Consider the following 18,683-nt stretch of genomic DNA (forward strand, 5'->3'; position numbering starts at 1 on the left):
ACAAGACAAGATAATGACAAATAGGGTTACATCCCAGTAGGAATGTTATTACTTGTAGATGATGGAACATACTCTAGTGTGAAAAAAATTAGGGCCAGATTTACAGTTGCACTCTTAGGGGTTAAATTTGTGACTTTGAGAAAGACACATCTGTACTTACTCCATGCAAAAAAATCTGCAAAAGACAAAATTAATCCTTTGTCAGCCTAGACTGTTATCCTGTGGGAATAAGTGACAGAGTTCCCATCCTCAGTTTGGTCCCAAGGACTTCAGTGATTTAGACAAACTCATGAGGGCTGTCCACCTTACAAAGGCAGACAGTTTTTTATCCAATATGTGTAAGCCAAGAGCTTGAGTAGAGTAATTTCAGGGAATTTTGAGTGCTGAAGTCCACTGAACAGTATTCTTGCTATGACTCAGGAGAGGCGGACAAATTTGAGCTGGACAGATGGAGACTTATCAGTGAGACATGTTTTCTTTCTCATATACCTGCAGCTATATATAAGAGAAGAAAGTTATATGCAATCAGAAGGGAATAGACATTGTATTTTGGCTAATGATAATTCTCTTAGGCAGGGATGAAGGTAGAAATTGTAGGGAGTTTTTTGGTATGAAGAAGCATTACAAAAGGAGTAAATGAGGAAGAAGCATGGCATTATGTTGAGTACTTTTGGAGGAATGAAAAGTTAAAATCAATCTCTGTGTTGTCAGGCTCTTAAGTGAGGAATGATGCATTAGACTACCTGATTTTATTTGATTTGTTGGAAAACCAGAGCTGCTCTGCTGTTTCTTGAATGGAATAACAGGCTTCATTTAAAGAGGCATGTAGACCGCACACATCATTCTGGAAGATATCAACATAAGCATTTTCTATATCATGAGTAATGTTTACTGGAAGAAATCAAATTACTGTTACACAGACCATCTGTTTTCCTTGCATGCAATCATTTAAGTGTTTTAGGACAAGCCATCCTTTTCAATCAACTGTAAATCTATTATGGGAAGGCACTGTTTTCTGAGATAAAATCTGGTTTTATTTTAAATGTAAGAGGTTTAAATACTGGTTTCTTCTGCATAAATATAGTGTACATATTGTTCATAACATAAAAAGTAGGGGTGTACAGAATTAGTTATTATCTGTGAAGGACTTATTTTTAGGGCTTTTTGGATAGCCATCTCTGGATATTTGTTTGATCTGTGACTCATTGGTGTCCAACTATTATAGCAAATAACATAATGACTAATGAGGTCCGTTTTATAGACTGAGAAGTTGCTTCCTACCTACATTTAGTAAACATAGTATATGGGGTCTCTAGTTTGTAGCATGCCTACTATGATAAAAATGAAGGCTAGGGAAGTTCATTGGCTAAGTTTTTGCACTGGAAATATTGAAGAATAAAAAGTATGGATTGTCAGAAAATAATCCAATGAATGACGTTAGAGAAACTTGAATTTATGGTATAAGAAGTCAACATAGAGTATGAGATTTACTTCATGTTTAAGGGTAGTACATTCATAGGTGTATCTGGTCCCATTCATTTTAGGGAAGCTTAGTGGAGCCTACTGTTTTATTTTTTTATTACTTCTGTCAGCTCCCCTGATTTGTATATTGCTTTGATGTTCATATATGTTGTTCTTGAAGTCAGAGGAAGCTGAAGAGCTGCATCTTAAGCAAAGTCTCCTGATTTCAAAAGAACTTGCTCTGAATTGAGTCAAATGCCCCTGAAATAAAAGAAAGGAACAAGAACTGTAAGTAACGCAATTGGAAATTCCCTAAGAAGGTTGACTGTCCTTCTCAATGAAGTCATCAAGCCTGAATTTCATTTGTTCAGACACTTTTAAATCAATGGTATTTTGTCTGAATAATTAAGCTGCTTACTCAGGCTTGAAAAGTGTATGGTGTTCAATTCTTTTTTTTTTTTTCTTTGGTAAACAGAAAGAGGTAAAGAGGGAGAACCAGATAGAGGATATACCTGGAAAAAATGATAGTGCCTACACTCTGGTGCCATCCCATGGTACAGTGGAAGTTTTCTTCCCAGAGAAACATCAGGTGAAATGAAAGGCTGCTATAAGTAATTTTGTGAAGGCTGGACTCAGGATCTCCATGTTCTAACTATTCCCACTTATTGCAGTGTCACTTGTGAACTGCCAGTATGTGGCACAGGAAAAACTGCCTACCAAGCTGTACTATCAGTCCTAGCACTTAGACTTGGAGCTTACTCAGATTAGTGAAGAATTTGATGAAAACTTCATTATCAGTTGATCTTTTATTGATTTACTTTAATTAATTAAAGGGAAAAAAGGGCAGGATACAGGTAGTGTAATCGGAATGATATAAAAACATTGTATTTCCACAAGATTCTCTTTTTTAGCATGATTTTTCATTTCTGTGTGAGTAAATTTACTAGAGATTTTTTTTAAGTTTTTTTTTTTTTTTAAGTTGCCAAGTATTTTCTGGATTTTTTATTTTTATTTTTTAGCTAGAACTTTGGAACAGTCACCACAAGTTCTCTAACAGCTTCAGGAGAATATGCACTATATTTTCTAGTTATTTGGTTTGCTTTTGTCCAAGAAAGGTAGATTGATGTATTTATAATTGTCATAGAAGATATTGGACTAGCTCAAAGAACAGTAAATGCTAACACTGCTGCTTGGAAATTATCATATTTTTATTATTAAGAAATAATTCAGCAAAATGACTTTTAGTACTTAGTGATAAAGAGAGTGTTAAGCAATGAAATACGGTTGTCAGTTTCCCTGTATTTTGATATAGTAGTTGTGTTTATCTAAACAGGAATATAATGAGTATATCAATGAGTAATTACAATGACCATGTTAAAACAAAAGTACAGAACTCCTGAATCCATTTTAAGTGCAGTAAGTAGAGAATACTGCTGTTTATTTTAAGAACTTCCTGTGACTGCAGTGCTGATTACACTGAAGTGGGAATCAATGACAAGGTGCCATATAGGAGAATTTATTTATAGTAGCTTCATAATTGATCTAAAGTGAGATGATAGATTTTGATACCCATGATATCTCTGAAGAAAAGTTTCAGTTACACTTCCAAAGTTACCCCTAGTGAAATTTTTTTCTATTTACAGTTTTATAATGCAATTACCATAATTACTTATTATTAGTTGTTTTCCATTTTGAATTGGGCAGAGAGGAACCTCATGAGGTTCAACAATGACAAATGCAGAGTCCTGCACCTCAGGAGGAACAACCCTATGCACAAGTACAGGCTGGAGGTTGACCTGCTGGAGAGCAGCTCTGAAAGGAGAGACTTGAGAGCCCTGGTTGACAACAAACTAACCATGATACAGTAATGTGCTCTCATGGCCAAGAAGACCAATGGCATCCTGGCATGCATCAAGAATGTGGCCAACAGGTTGAGGGAGGTTCTACTTTCCCTCCACTCTGCCCTGGTGAGGCCTCATCTGGAGTGCTGTGTCCAGTTCTGGGCTCCCTGGTTCAAAAGAGACAGGAAACTTCTGGAGAGAGTCCAGCGCAGGGCCACCAAGATAATCAGAGGACTAGAGCACCTTCCTTATGACGAAAGGCTACAGGAACTGTTTAATCTAGATAAGAGAAGAATATTTACAAATATCTAAATGGTGGATGTCAGGAGGTTAGGAAGTCACTTTCTTTTCTATTGAATCTAATTAAAGGACAAGGGGTAATGGAAAGAAGCTGGAAGACAAAAAGTTCCATTTAAACATAAGGAAAAACTATTTTCCTGTGAGGGTGAGGGAGCCCTGGCACAGGCTGCCCAGGGAGGGTGTGGAGTCTCCTTCTCTGGACATTTTCAAAACCCGCCTGAAAGCATTCCTGTGTGACCTGATCTAGGTGGACCTGCTTTAGCAGGGGGGCTGGACTAGATGATCTCTAAAAATTTCTTCCAATCCCTACCATTCTGTGATTCTATGAATTATTGTAGTTTCTTGGCTATCCAGTTGACAAATCAGAAAAAATATTCAAAAGAGGTCTGAAATCTTCAAAACTAGATATTTGTCCATTTCTTCTGTCAATAATGTTTTAAAGTGCATTATATTTCAAGAGTTTGCATTTTTGTTTTTCTCCACTTGACCCACGGCAGCCCAGTGGTCGTAGATTATGTGATTCATGTTTGTGTTCCGCATTCTCTTCTTCTACTTCTTTACCAGATGCATTGATTTTCTGATGGAAATGGAGCAGAAAAGTGCCATAGATTATTATCATGTTTGATGTTGAACTGGTCTCCCACAGCTCACTTGGTGGTACAGGGAGGAAAAGAAAGAAACAGAAATGCTTGGTCTCCATTCAGAAATATATTTAGGTCTGAACAGTTTATCCATAAAGGGAAAAAGTCTATCAGCATTTAAAAAACCCACAAGACCAATGAATAATCTTTAAGAAAGACATTCTCAAGTGAAAAACAATTAGAAAAGTTTGTTTAGAGAAGGCACAGAAAAGAGAATATTGTAGAATGATGGGATTGAATTAATATTTGAAAAAGGATCATGGTCACTGCTGTGGTTCTCTGAAGAGTGGGATAGAAACTTTAAAAATAAATGCATTTTACACTAATGAAATAAAAACTTACTTGAAGTGTGCTTAATTAACAATTAGAATTGATTGATATAAGATACTATTGAGTAAAACTTTAGAAACTCTCCTCACACATGTCATTTCTCTACAACTAATTAGGGCAGCGTAAAAGATTCTGGCATTCACTAAATAATAATCCCCTCAGGCTGTTTATTTGGAAACCATTTCTTGGTGTTTTTATTCTTGCATATTAGCTACTGTTGAAGGTAGACGGTAGGAACTACTTGAACCATAGCGTGATTAGAAATGATTGTTTCAATGCCTTCATATGCTACATTTGGTCTCTATATCTTCTCTGTCACAGGAAATTGTATTACACCCAGACCAAGATACGTAAATTCACTTGGTTATCCCATATCTCTGAGGAACCTGATGCATGAGTGGACTAGAGAAAGGAGAGAGAGAAAAACTCCTAATAGCTACAGATCATCTGGCTAGCAGGGTGAGTAAATGTCTTGGTGTCTCAGTCTTGCGTTGCCAGGTACACAACGAATGATCCTGCTTTAGGTGTTGCCTCAGGAGTTTCCTCTCCATTATATTTTCAGAAAGAGAATGTAAAATTGTCTCCTGTTTCCAGGTCTCTGATACTGGTGCCTGACATTTATTCAGAAGTACTAAGCCAGACACCTCCTATATTTTAAGTTTAAGCCTTGAATGTGAATTTAATAGAATAGGCAGTTCTGTGGTTTTTTGTTGTTTTGGTTTTTTTAATGCATGTTTTGCTATTCAGGTCCTTTTCAAATTGGGTGAATGACACAGAAATATCAGACTATTACCAAAATTGTCCAAACTCCTCACGATTAAAAAAGAGATCTAAAAGAGGAAACAAAGGAACAAAATTAGTTTTCCTAGTGCTGTCTGTAGACCTCGACTCCTACAGATCTGGGCCTGTGTTTCCTTCTTTACCTAGGCAATTTTTTCTTCCTTGCAAAGCTGAGAAACAAACGTATAGTAAACTTATATGATAATCAGAACCAATCTACACTATCCCTTTTTCTTTCTGGGTTTGCCTTTTCTGGAAAATGATAGAGGCAGAGACTGCAGCAGTCTGGAACATTTCCTCCAGTGCATAGCAGTGAGCCTGGAGGTCTGTCAAGTAGCAATAAGCCAGTCCAACAGATTCAAGAGTCTCGTGTACAGAGGTTGGCTTAGTTTTCTAAAAAATGATGATCAAAACTGAAACAGATTATTAACAACAGAAATCTGAAACAAAACCTGAAGATCACCTTGGAGTCTTCCATCTTGTGGTTTATGTCTTTACAAAAGACATAATAAAAATGTTGCCCTCCTCCCTTGGGATGGCTGAAACTCTGAGTGTATGCCTCTCCACTGTATTTGCTCCTGCCAACTTCTCTACCATAAACACTGAATAGGCCCTGTCTGCTTTTGTCTTCTATGCTGGGGCAAAAAAGCATGAGCTGTGAATGAGTAGAGAAAAATCGTCTTCTCTGCAACCCAGGCATGGTAGACACTCTTTTTTTTAAAGAAAACCATATATAGAGCAGTAGAATTACAGTTTTAGCTATTCGACAGCCCACTCCAGCTAAGAATCTTAAGCCAATTTGCCAGTGCCTGCGACACGATATAACAAAATTAAAGGTACTCCAGAGGACAAGTACTTTCCTGCCAACAGTTCTCTGATATGCAATGCAATATATGGCAGTATAACAGTGCCTTTACAATTGCTACTAGATTATGTGTTTAGTACAATATTAGGCTGCTTTTCTTGGCATACAAGCAATGTTACATCATGAAAACCTGCTTTTTCCTCCTGCATGTTCTTTGAGGGGATCTGTGTAAACAGGAGGGCTGTCTGGACTTCTCCTTATTCTCCAGTTAGACGAAGGAGAATTTTCCTATTTTTGCTTTTGGTTTGATTTTTTTGTTTGCAGTTAGTACTGCTCTGAGTGTGCCAAAAGATTATATTGGTGAACAGAATTTTTACAGAAATCAAGATATTCCATTGCCGAGTCTGAATCTGATGGCAACAGGAACAACCACTTTCCTCTCTGTTGTTGGACTCTGGAATACATAGGAAAAGCTGTTCAGGGGCTGAGAAATCACTTTTCTACTCTAGTAGATGCTTCTTGCCTGCTTGTGGAAAAGGCAGTGGAGCAGACACAGCCTGTAGGCACAGGTTTGTCCATACTTTATAAACAACATAGAGTCTTCTTCAATGATATAATTACACTCTGGTGTTTTAGTACAGTAGTGTACTTTCTGAACCACCACTTATTTCCCCCTAATTCTACTTTATTTTATATAGTATCTGTGCAATGGAGATGGACTTGATATGCATTGACACAGTGATGCCATTAAGTGAGGGCCAGTATGACTGAGAACAATAAAGATGTTCAGTAAAGGTGTCAACATAGTTGAAAATTAATTTTTTTTTTTTTATTCTTCAAAACATTTGTATATGTATGTCATGCAATTGATGTGTAAAATAAAACTATCTTCAAACTCAAATCTTATTGAAGCTTCATGAACATTACTATGGATAAACCAAGAAGTGAGTAAATGATTAAATGTATAATTAAAGGTTTCACATTCAATCCTGTCATTCCAATGATTTATGATTTCTATTATTTTGTCTAAATAATGAGCTGCTTTTTCTTCTAGTGTTTTTTAATTCCCATCATTGTTATTAGTTTCTGTGTTATGGTAAGGAAATTTATCACAAGGACAACATTTTTGTCCTTAATTGCAAGGTACACAGGAAAGGGAAAACACAGAAGATGCAATACACTTCTCATTGCAGTTGGTGGGAGAATTGTGTTTACAATGTTGAGCAAGCAATGCTTTACATGTAAGAACAAAGGGCAGGATGTAGTTTCCATGCCTCTCTGATGACATTTTTAAGGGCTGAAACAGGTGTGTTCAGTAGCAAGTTTCAGAAAGACATAGGACTGGGACATACAATCTCTGTTGTGCATGCCAGAACTGGGTGGAAGCCTGCAAACACAGCAGAAGCTGCCTTGAAATAGCCCATAGCAATGCCTGATCAGAGCCCAGTACCTACAGGCTGCTGAGCTTGAGATCTTCACTGGAGGTAGGTCCCCATAGCAGGGTTTTTTAAAAGGGCTCATCAGGCTTTGTTGTTGTCATTGCATCCTGACAGATATATGGGATCTATTTGCTTGTATGAAACTGCGTGTTTTCCCGTCCTAATCAAGTTACTTAGCCACTGGGCTATGCTATTCTCTCAGGAGCCTTTCTGCCAGCTGCATGAAATTTGCAACTTTGCTCTGGCAGGACTGCAGTGGGACTAGTGGACCACTCCCCACTCCTGTTTACCACCCTAGCTTGTAGTTCTGCTGTAAGTGGTGTGAACCAGGTTATGGTGTGAACCTGGAAACAAGATCCCTCACACTCCAATGTGCTCCAGCTGCACACCTGTGCAATATAGGATACTACCTCTTCCAATTGCACCCTAGAAAACAGGTATTTTCCAAGGAGTGCAAATCTTTCTGCACCTGTTAGTTATATGCTGATCAGATTGGAGATTTGAGGATTTAGGTGTGGTTTCAGCATCACAGGGGCTCCCAAATTTGTGATGACCATCTTCTTGCTGAGGTGGAGTTGTTTGTGGAACTTCGAAGATAGAGAAATGAGCTTCACCAGCCACTGAACAAACATTTTCTGTTGTCAGTCTTTATATTCAGACATGTAAATTTCTATGTAGTCCAAACTTTCTCTTGACCAAGAAGCCACTTAAAGAAATAAGATTTATTTCCTAGCTACATCTGGTAATAAGATTATCCTATTAGAGTAATTCCACACAAAATCTGCTGCTTTTTACAGACTGTTGCAGGATGAAACAACTTGGATTTTATTTTTAGTTGGGAGTTTGAATTCAGACCCATGTTAATTTCACCTAGAGCTGTTTATCTGAGCAGAAAAAAAACCCTTTGTCTTCACTAATTTAACCTAAATATGGCTTCTAAATGCACATATTGACATTTCACAGACACTATTTCATACAGTTTAAATATGCTCGGTAGAAGGTATTGTCATTTACATTCTCTGTACAATTGTATAATGTTATTGCGTTTCATCACTGAAAATATTGGGGCTATTTTGTTTTAATCCTTTGTAACAATTATAGTAGAAACTGGAAAGAGATCTTTACAGAACTGTAGTAGAATAAAAGACTAGAAAAGTGATTTTTATTCAGAAATGGTCATTTAGAAGAGGAATTTTGTTCTGTTTGTCTTTAGTATATTTTTTTATTTTTTTATTAATATTTTTCAGTTATTATTTCTTTTTGTTGGTTTTTTATTTGTTTGTTTGGGTTTGTTGTTGGGTTGTGGGTTCTTTTTCTTACTCATCTCTTGCTATTGTTGAAAGTCTCTTTAAATAACTCAATTGTGAGTAGAAAAATAAATGTAGTATCAATTACCCTTCAGGATAGTTGAAGTTTCTCGTCTTGCACTGGGAAGCACAGATGTAGGTCACCTGTCAGCAAGCTGAATGGTCACAGTGATTTCAGTGGTCTTCCTTACATGAGTTGGAGTTCTTCCTGAAAGAGTGCAGCATTTGCCTTCCTCATGAGAAGCTTCCAGAAGAGCTCTGGTCCTACCATTCATATCATTTAGCTTTGCCTGTGCTTGGGAGTGAATAATTTCTATTTTGGAACTGTCTTATCCATACTCAATTTGACAGTACTTTGGTTGTTTGTTTTGGTTTTAATTTATCAGACAAATGCCTTCTTTTCACAGTAAACTGAACAGCTTCTGCTTTTTCTGACCCGTAACAACGTAGTGTGCTAATTCATACCTAGCGTGTTAATTCATTTGAGCTTGAGGATTATTGTGCTTTCAGTGTTTGTGATCAAAAGTTTTAGCAAGTCACTTGGGGCAAACTCTTTGCTGGAATGAAATGGCATGGGTTATTTGAAGTAAACAGCAGAGAGAAACTTGGCCTCTGGTCCAAATGTCAATGGACTATAGTAGAGTTTTTATCTATACTACTGGCATATAAAAAACCCCAAGTTTTCAGGCAGACTGTTTTTTCTGTCTGCTGTGGTGTTACATATACCATATTTAAATTTAAGAGACAGAATAGACACTTTTAGAGATGTGCAAAGAGATGAGGCCTGTAGTGTATGATACAAAAATTATAGTCAAGATCCCTCAGAAGGCAAGTTCAAAACAGAAACTGTTCTGCTCAGATGGAAGTCTCATTGAGATAGAAAAGGTCCTTTCTTAGTATCTCATAGTACGTCCTTTTAGTTTTTTAGCATGCAGCTGTTATTTGACATTTCAGCTGTCTCTTCAGAAAGCATGGACAAAAACTACTTTCTGTACATCATAAGGAATAGTCACAAAGGAAGTCGTGCTTGTTTTCTAAAATGTATGTATTATGTTAGGCATTGCTGAATAGCAGGGGCAAGCAGCTAGGAAGAGTTGCTTCAATGAGAAGTTAATGCAGAGGAGAGTTAACATTGTGATGTGAATGCATATGCAAATTTTTGTTGCTTGCTTGCTTCCAGGCTAAACTTTTCTGTCAGGAGAACCTCAAGCCACAAGACTCAGGACGTGCACAAAGACAGTTTTTCTGTGATGAGATTATCACTTTTTTGAGTGATCACTGCGTTCTCTAGGAATTTTGATAGGCATCACATAAAGCTTCTGTCTGAAGCGGCACATCTGCAATTTGACTTGATAAGCAGAGATGTGCAGAGAGCTGGGCTGCTGCCCAATGCCTATGACAGGGCATAGGCAGATTTGGTCCCAGGGTGAAACAGCCGCAGCTGGTTTCTGCCATTTTAAACACAAGACAACATTGTGCAAAAAAATAGACACCGAAACCGTTCCTTTAATTCTGTCCTGTCCTTTATGGAAGCCAGAGGATATAATTCACCTGCTCCTCTCATACATTTGCTACAAAGGAATCAAGTGCCATTCCAAAGAGCTGTTGGAGTCAGATTGTCCTGGAATTTGTGGCAGGGACACTACTTTCTGCTAGGACTATAACATACCACGATGGAGATTTGTAGCAGAATGGGATGCGCTCAGAGAGAGAAATAAACAATGTTAGATTTAGTGATTTTGTGATATATCCTGATTGTCACTTTCCAGATTTTCAATAAAAACATTATTAAAAAATGGTATAAACACTTTTCAAATATTATTACGTTAACCTGGACTGTTAGCATTCAGGAAAGCAGTGCAAGTGGTCTAGAAATTCATAGACAGGCCTTTTAATATAACAGAAAGGCAATGTTTCTCTTTTTAACAACCTAATCTGTGCAAGAAAAAATGACTGAAAGACTCAGTTTATTTTCAGCAAACCAGTAACAGCTTACCTCCCACTGCATCTATTTTGATAAAATAATTGCATTCACTCTTGCTGAAATATTAGCATGAAATAATTAATATTTGCATTTAAAGCTATTTGAGCTTCACATTTAATACTATACTGCAGTGGAAGATGTTTTGTTCACTGTTTCTGGCAGCCCAAGGTTGTACAGAGACCTGAAGTTTATTAGGTTGCTCTTCCAACTGTGAGCAATCAAAATGCTTCTATTTTGCAAGACAAAGTGTGAACTTCTAGTACCATTATCTATCAGCTTTTAAATATTGACAAAAAAGTAACAATTGTTCCATGGTACTATAGAGTTTTACAGAGTAGCCTAGTACATAATCATGGTTTTTGATGGATATAAAGTGAAACTGAAAACTATGGCAGCTGGTTTAGTGAGGCTTATGCCTTTTTTCTTAACACACAGCTTTATGGAGTAGGAGGAGGAAAGAAGGAAAAAATGAATGAGAATTTCTGAGGAATTTTCGAGGCTGAAGGAGCCTCAGGGCTCTGAGGAAAGAAAACAATTCAGATGGGTTTGATAGGAGAACAACTGGCTTCCTCACTTGTGTGATTTCCTCTGACTGTTGTATTTAAGGGTGAGTAAAGCTTCATCAAATGGCAAAAAAAGATGACTTGGAGCAATAAAGATTGAAGGTTAATGAAAATGAGAGGTATCAAGTGAATGAGGACAGCCTGTGGGTAAAGGCAGAGTGGCTGGAGCAATATTCAAGTGAACAAAATAAATCTGGGAGATGGAGAGAAAGACAATTGGTGTGATGGAACTGATAATATTCTTGTCCCCACAATCTTTGTGATTTATTCACTGTTTTGTCTTTATGCATATAAATATACTTTTGGCCAATCTGGATTCAAGAGTATCTGACTGCACTTACCATGTTAAATTTTTTCCATAGTCACCAAAACTTTTTGAGACAAATACACTAAACTACAACCCAAAGTAACTTGAGTTTCTGTTAAAATGGAGAGATCCTTAAGAAAGCAAATTTAATATTAAATCCATATCCACACAGCTCTCTAGCCTTTTTGCTTGATTTTTCGTCAGGCAACCCTGGACTAGCCTGGGAGACTTTACTGGCTTCAAATGCATTAAATATATTGATCTGCAGAAAGCTTTGGCGTCAGACTGTCTGTAGCCTGTGTCATGCTGTTGGAAAGGAAATGCTTTTGCCTTTGTCTACAGAAGAAACAAAATGAAAAACGTTATCAAAGTTTCAAATCACTGTGGAAACTGGAAAGACTAATAGGAGCTGTATTGCAATTAGTGGGGGAGAGCTTGACTAAGAGCAGCAATGATTCTTTTTAGAATCTCAGAAAACTATAAACAGTGTATTTTTTGAAAAATTAGTTGTTCAGAAGCAACCTATATAGTCAGTATATACCTTGTCACCAGGGTCAGGAACATTTATGAAGAGGATAATTTACTTGTACTTTCCCATTTATAATATAATGTTCTTCCTTCAAAATGAGGTTGTCTTGATGTTAATACAGTCTTCATTGAGAAGAAACATATTTTCCTGGACCCATTATAGTCCTCTCTTCCTTACCAGGCAGCACCAAACTACTTACTGCATGTGGCCATACAGGGCACCTTCCACGGGTGTTACCAGCAGCCCTTGTACATGCATGCCCCTAACATACAGGTTTCATGCAGCCATAGATGTCTCAAATCCCCATTTCTTCCCTCCTGAATGTAGCCCAAAGAATGAACAGAGAGCACCAAAACGAGTGGCAGAGGCATGGCACCCCACTCCTGAAGTAGGATTTGAGTCTTAGGTATCTTTCTGTCAGCTATTCAGAAAGGTGAGCCGATCTGAGTTTTGGGTGGTTTGTAAAATGTTGCTATATGAATGTTCATCCTATTTGTTTGAGAGGTTGTTGTTTTGTTTTGTTTTCTAAAATATTTCTGTAAGTATTTTCATTCTTATGGTAGTTCATATCTCAGTGTAGTCATTGCAACTGCTTTATATGCTTTTGTGGTGGTTTAGCCCTGGCTGGGTGCCAGGTGCCCACCAAGTTGTAATATCACTCCCTCTCCCAAGCTGGACAGGGGAGAGAAAAATATAACAAGATGTTTGTGAGTCGAGATAAGGACAGGAAGATAACTCATCAACTAGTATCACGGGCAAAACAGACTCGAGGTGAAAAAGGTTTGATTTATTAAAGAACAAGCAGAATAGGGCAGGCAGGTGAGAAATAAAATTGAATATTAAAACACCTCCCCCCACCCCTCCCTCTTCCCAGGACTACCCTTCCCTCCAGCAACGCCGGGGATGGAGGATGGGAGTTGTGGTCAGTTCATTACAGATGAACTTTGCCACTGCTTCTCAGGAAGAGGCTTGATAACACTTCCTACTGCTACAGTGTGTAGTCCCTCCCATGGGAGATGGTTTTCTGCAAACTTCTCCATGTGGGTCCTTCCCAAGGGCCTGCTAGAAACTTGTCCTAGTGTGGATTTCCCATGGAGTCACAGCTTTCTTTGGGCATCCACCTGCTCCGGCGTGGGGTCCTCCAGCTCCTCTGTGTTCCTCCATGGCTGCAAGGGGACAACTGCCTCACCATGGGCTGCACCACAGGTCACAGGGGAGTCTTTCTTCCAATGCTTGGGCACCTCCTCCCCCTTCTTCTCCACTGACCTTCATGTCTGCGGAGATATTCCGACATTCTCACTCCCTATTACTGCTGCAGTTCAGCAACTGCGCAGCATCTTCTTCCCCTTCTCAAATGCGTTACTCACAGAGGCATTACCTCCATCACTATTTGGCCAGGTCTGAGTCAGCTGCAGGGTCCATCTTAGAATTGACTGGCACTGGCCCTATCAGCTACAGGGGAAGCTTCTGGCAGATCTTTGTTTACCCATCTTCCAAAAACCAGGCCCAGGCAAAATCACTGCAGCTTTTTCTTTTTCTTACTCAAGATCTATTCCCGCAAAGTATACAAACACCCCTAGACAATTTCTTTAGGGATCTGTCTTTCTGAGTGGCAGTGCCTCCTCCACAGGTGCTACCGTTTTGCTTTATTAATTCTGATATTTGATCATTCCCTTCTAAAGAGGAGGAGGCCTATGACCCAGGTGGAAGCTCTCTTCTCATTACAACTAGTTCTTAAGCACACTGCCAGTGTCTGCTAGTCAGCAGTAGAGTTCTTTTATGTGGTGAAGCTCTGCTGGAATGGGAGAAATAAAACAGATCTCTCAGGTGAGATAGGCCTATTTTGCAAGTGGAGGTAGAATGTGTTTTCTAGATTATATCTTGTGGTTAGTTATCATAAACAAGTAAGATAATGCCTAGTTTCTGAAGAGAAATGTTTTACCAGAGGAGTTTGTGTTATCGTTTAGTTTTGACATATGATATATAGTGCATAAATGAGTGTGCTGCTAGGGTGAACTCTAATTTTTTTCTGTTGTGTGGCTCTGTATAGTATTCTCTCTGTGGTAATGAAGGAAGAGAGTTTGTAAGCTGTATCCTTTCTTCAATGTTAGAGGGGAACTGCTTTAATTTAAAAAAAAATTAAAATAAAAAATGCAGTTCAGTCTATCTGGCCCTAGGGGCTTAGGGTCAGGTGAGGTGTGAGTGATATTTGAAGTTGCATCTTGAGCTGCATGAACACTGATGTTATTTGCTCTTTAATCAATGTGACATCTGCTATTTAGTATAAAATTAAATTAGGAGTATAGGTTTGGAAGGGACCTCCTGAGTCATCCTGTTTTTTTCTTGCCATGACAGCTGCTGTAGTATACAAATCCCTTTGATAAGGCTTTCATAGTTCATCTTCAATTTAGCAAGGCTCTCTGCCCAGTTATAGGCCAGTTATTCCACAGCTGAGTTCCTGTGAAAACTGGAAGCCCTCTAATTTTTTACTAAAGCAAGTTCAAAGCCATTTTATTTTATTCTACTGCTAGTATTGTCCTCTAGCTTAAATGGTTCTGATGCTCTATTGCATGTGAAATTATATTTTTGTGGGAGTTAATAAACTAGGGCTGTTGAAATATACCTGAGGTAAGTAGGGTGAGGATGTGGGGTTGTTGCATCTTGCTGTTTTGATTAGGTATCCTACTTTCTCCACCTTTTAAGTAGTTCATGATTTTAGAATATGTAAAGTTATGATCACTAAGCATTTCAAATGTCTTTTCCACAAATTTCTGCAGAACTGATACTTCTAAAGTTAAGTGTATTTCTTGATATATTTTGGGCTCATGTACAAAGGGAGAGCTTACTCTTAGCTTGTAGGCATCTTGATCAAGATGAGTCTTCCTTAGCTTTGTATATCTGTGTCTGAACTAGTAACCTTAGGCTGTCTGTACAGTCACTAGGGAGAAATAGGTGAGATTAATCTGACCTATTTTAGGTATATAATTTAAAGTCAAAGTAGTCACACTCTAAATCTCTGAGAATTGTTGAAGCCTAGGATGGCCTGCATTGATGAGAATTTCTGTGTTTGATTGTAATGGTCCTGCTTCTTCTGACTGGAAGATTAGCTCCTGGTTTAGAGCTACTGTCTGAGAGCTTATATGTCAGTATACAATGGGAGCACACTAGAATATAATGGTACTGCTTTACAGATGTTAAAGTACGATATCAAATGATGAAGACAAAAGCCAAGGCCTCCTATAGACCTGTATGTACAAAATGGACTTATTTTCTACATGTTTCTGGAATAGTAGATGTGGAGGGCTGATTCTCTATGCCATCCAGGAAAAGTCTGGGATTTTTGAACTCCCTTCAAGACTTAAAGGCAGAAGCTCATTACTGTCAAAACAAGAGTCTCTCAATCAAAGATTGTTTTTCTAGATGCTTAAAGCTATTAGATGTCAGGGCAGTGAGACTCTGGCTGCTCCCAAGGAATAGGAAGGCAGACAGGGGACTTCAGACAGTGTAAAACTTTCTTGTTAATGGTTTCAGTAGAAAAATGTTTTCTCCTATCTGACCTATGAGTTAATATTCAAGTATTCCCATTGAGGACCTAGAGTAGATAAAGAATTGTCAAGGTTGGTCAGTGCTATTTAAACTTTGAAGGTGGCACAAAAGTGTTCAAAACACTTGAAGGCCACTTTTGTGCTAAAGGCAAGGATCAGCTTTGGCTTCTATTGATTTAATGTTCTCAGTCAATCTCTCTTTCTAAGCAGGCAAGAATGTCTGTAAAGGCTTGCTGAATGACAGTTATTCAGAATCACTTTTAACAGGTTATTTGGAAATGCCTCAGTCGTCTACAAGCCTTGTAAGCAGTATATCATGGAATATACTCATACCTGGTACATAGATGTTGGAAAGTGGCTTCTCCAACATATATACTAGTGGTCAATGATGATCGTAAGAGTTAATGGCTGTATTTGTACTTAAAAATGTGTCTAGTCAGCTGTCAACCTACTGCCCTCCTCCCAAGTGGAATTCAAGAGTGACTGGTCCTTAAACCAGTGAATATTAGTCCTCCTGGACTGGAGGGCAGTACAGGCTGGGGAAACACTTTCTACTTTGCTGCAGAAAGAGCTAACCAGGTCCTTCATTTGCAGACAGTGTCTGTGCAGAGCTATTCAGATATGTAGAGACAAGCTAGTGAAGAGAAGCAAATGAGCTGATGTGAGGACTAGTGTGGGACAGACAAATGAATTCTGTTGTGGATGTATCCAGAAAGAATAGAAATGTTACCGATGTAAAATGCATAGGGAACAAAATTCCATGGAGGATATTGAAAAAGGTTTGAAATAGGTGTTATTTCTGGCTCATACTGTCCCATGCAAATGAAAGCCCCACTGATAGGTTTGTTGATTTGTCTGCCAAGGCAGAAAATGAAGTGTATAGGTTTTGTGTGTTGCTGCTTGATAGGTTTTAAAACACTGATTTTTCTATTTTCATGGCAGAGTTGCACTTTGCGAATTGATGATGCTGTTGATCTAGATTACATCTGTGGATATGAACTTATTTTATTAAAACTCAATTTAACTAGTGAGTCATTCTTGCTCACAAGTCACTCTTGCTGCTTGACTTGGCATGCCTGGAGTTCACTGTACAATTGAGCTTTTGTGTGACTAGGGCTGATGGGTACCATCCAGAGTCTGTGCTGTCATTGAGAAACAGATACCAGAGCCCTTTGATATCACTGCGAACTATCTCTGCTTTTCTATCCTTGCAGTTGCTTCTATTGTAGTAGGACTGGCTGATTCACGAGTAGACTGTGCTGCCATTCAGTGGGATCTCGACCTGCTTGAGAGTTGGGCAGAGAGGAATCTCATGAGGTTCAACAAGTACAAGTGCAGAGTCCTGCATCTGAGGAGAAACAATCCCATGCACCAGTACAGAGTGGGGATTGACCTGCTGGAGAGCAGCTCTGCAGAGAGAGACCTGGGAGTGCAGGTTGATAATAAGCTAAACATGAGCCAGCAACGTGCCCAAGAAGTCCAATGGCATCTTGGGATTCATCAAGAAGAGTGTGGCCAGCAGGTTGAGGAAGGTTCTCCTCCTCTACTCTCCCCTGATAAGGCCTCATCTAGAGTCCTGTGTCCAGCTTTGGGATCCCCAGTTCGAGAGGGACAGGGAACTTCTGGACAGAGTCCAGTGCAGGGGGACTGGACCATCTTTGTTATGAAGAAAGGCTGTGGGAACTGGAGATCTTTAGTCTAGAGGAGACTGTGGGGGAATCTCATTAATATTTACAAATATATAAATGCTGGATGTCAGGAGGTTGGGACATCACTTTTTTCTCATGTATCTAGTGACAGGACAAGGAGTAAGGGGATGAAGCTGGAACACAAAGTTGCATTCAAACGTAAAGAAAAATTATTTTACTGTGAGGATGGGAGAGCCTTGGCATGGGCTGCTCAGGGATAGTAAATACTTACAAGTATTTAAGGTGTTTTCTGTTGTATTCATTCATAGGAACAGGAGTAATGGACAAAAATTGGAACACAAAAAGTTCTACTTAAACTAAGGAAAAACTACTGTGAAATTAAGGGAGCCCTGGCCCAGGCTGTCCAGGGAGGGTGTGGAGTCTCCTTCTCTGGAGGTTTTCAAAACCCGCCTGAAGTTGGTTTTTTTTCTGTCCCTTCCAACCTCTACTGCTCTGTGGCTGACATTCTTTTTAGGACATTTTGGTTCATCTAATACTATGTTCCTGCTCAATTTGTAGACTTTGTGTAGGATCTGCTTCTGAACAGCACTAGTCTATGTAGTCTAATGATGTAGACAACTCATAGCAGTCTTTTCACTATCATTCGTATTATATTTATCTATCATTTCATATCACTTTTCGCTATCTCTTTCTTGCCAGCTTACTTGAAGACTTGTAAGCCAAGTACAGACGATGAGAGCTTGTTTTGTCTCATTTGACTGTATCTGCTATCAAGGCAGGAAAGCTTTGTATGTTGACAAAGACCAATTGTTTAGCATATTTCATTCATTTATAACCTATCCCTGTGGGACTCCACAGTGCTATTCTTTTACCTTGGGAGTAATGACTGTTGTAATCATGAGCATTATAAGGGTTGGAGTTTCAAAGAACCACAATGCTAGTGTTATCAATCTCTTCTCAGGTATTATCTGCTGTTATAGTCTAAGGATCACCATGTGCCTCTGGAAGACTCCCTTCTGCATTTTCTTTCAAGGGGTTCACCTTGATCCCCCTTCTGTAGCTGGAGTACTGCATTTGAAACACACTGTCTTTGTTTTGATGGCTTTTGCAGCTCTAATCTTGAAGAGAAGTGAAGTTTTAGTGACATTACAGGGTGTGTTTTAAAACTATCTCTGGTTGGAGAGTCATCCTACTCATTGATT

General features: G+C 38.7%; 1 protein-coding gene across 4 annotated transcripts in view; it reads left to right on the forward strand.

Annotated features, from left to right (window-relative positions):
* LOC104554014 (poly(rC)-binding protein 3) overlaps nucleotides 1–18,683 on the forward strand; it is a 513,107-nt gene that overhangs the window by 99,542 nt on the left and 394,882 nt on the right. For all 4 annotated transcript variants that reach the window (XM_061994937.1, XM_061994938.1, XM_061994939.1 and 1 more), the window contains exon 2: nucleotides 4,895–5,032. The gene's annotated coding sequence lies outside the window, so the exon portion shown is untranslated. The remainder of the gene's footprint in view (nucleotides 1–4,894; nucleotides 5,033–18,683) is intronic.

Source organism: Colius striatus, chromosome 4 (assembly GCF_028858725.1).
Source record: "Colius striatus isolate bColStr4 chromosome 4, bColStr4.1.hap1, whole genome shotgun sequence".
Taxonomy (NCBI): domain Eukaryota; kingdom Metazoa; phylum Chordata; class Aves; order Coliiformes; family Coliidae; genus Colius; species Colius striatus.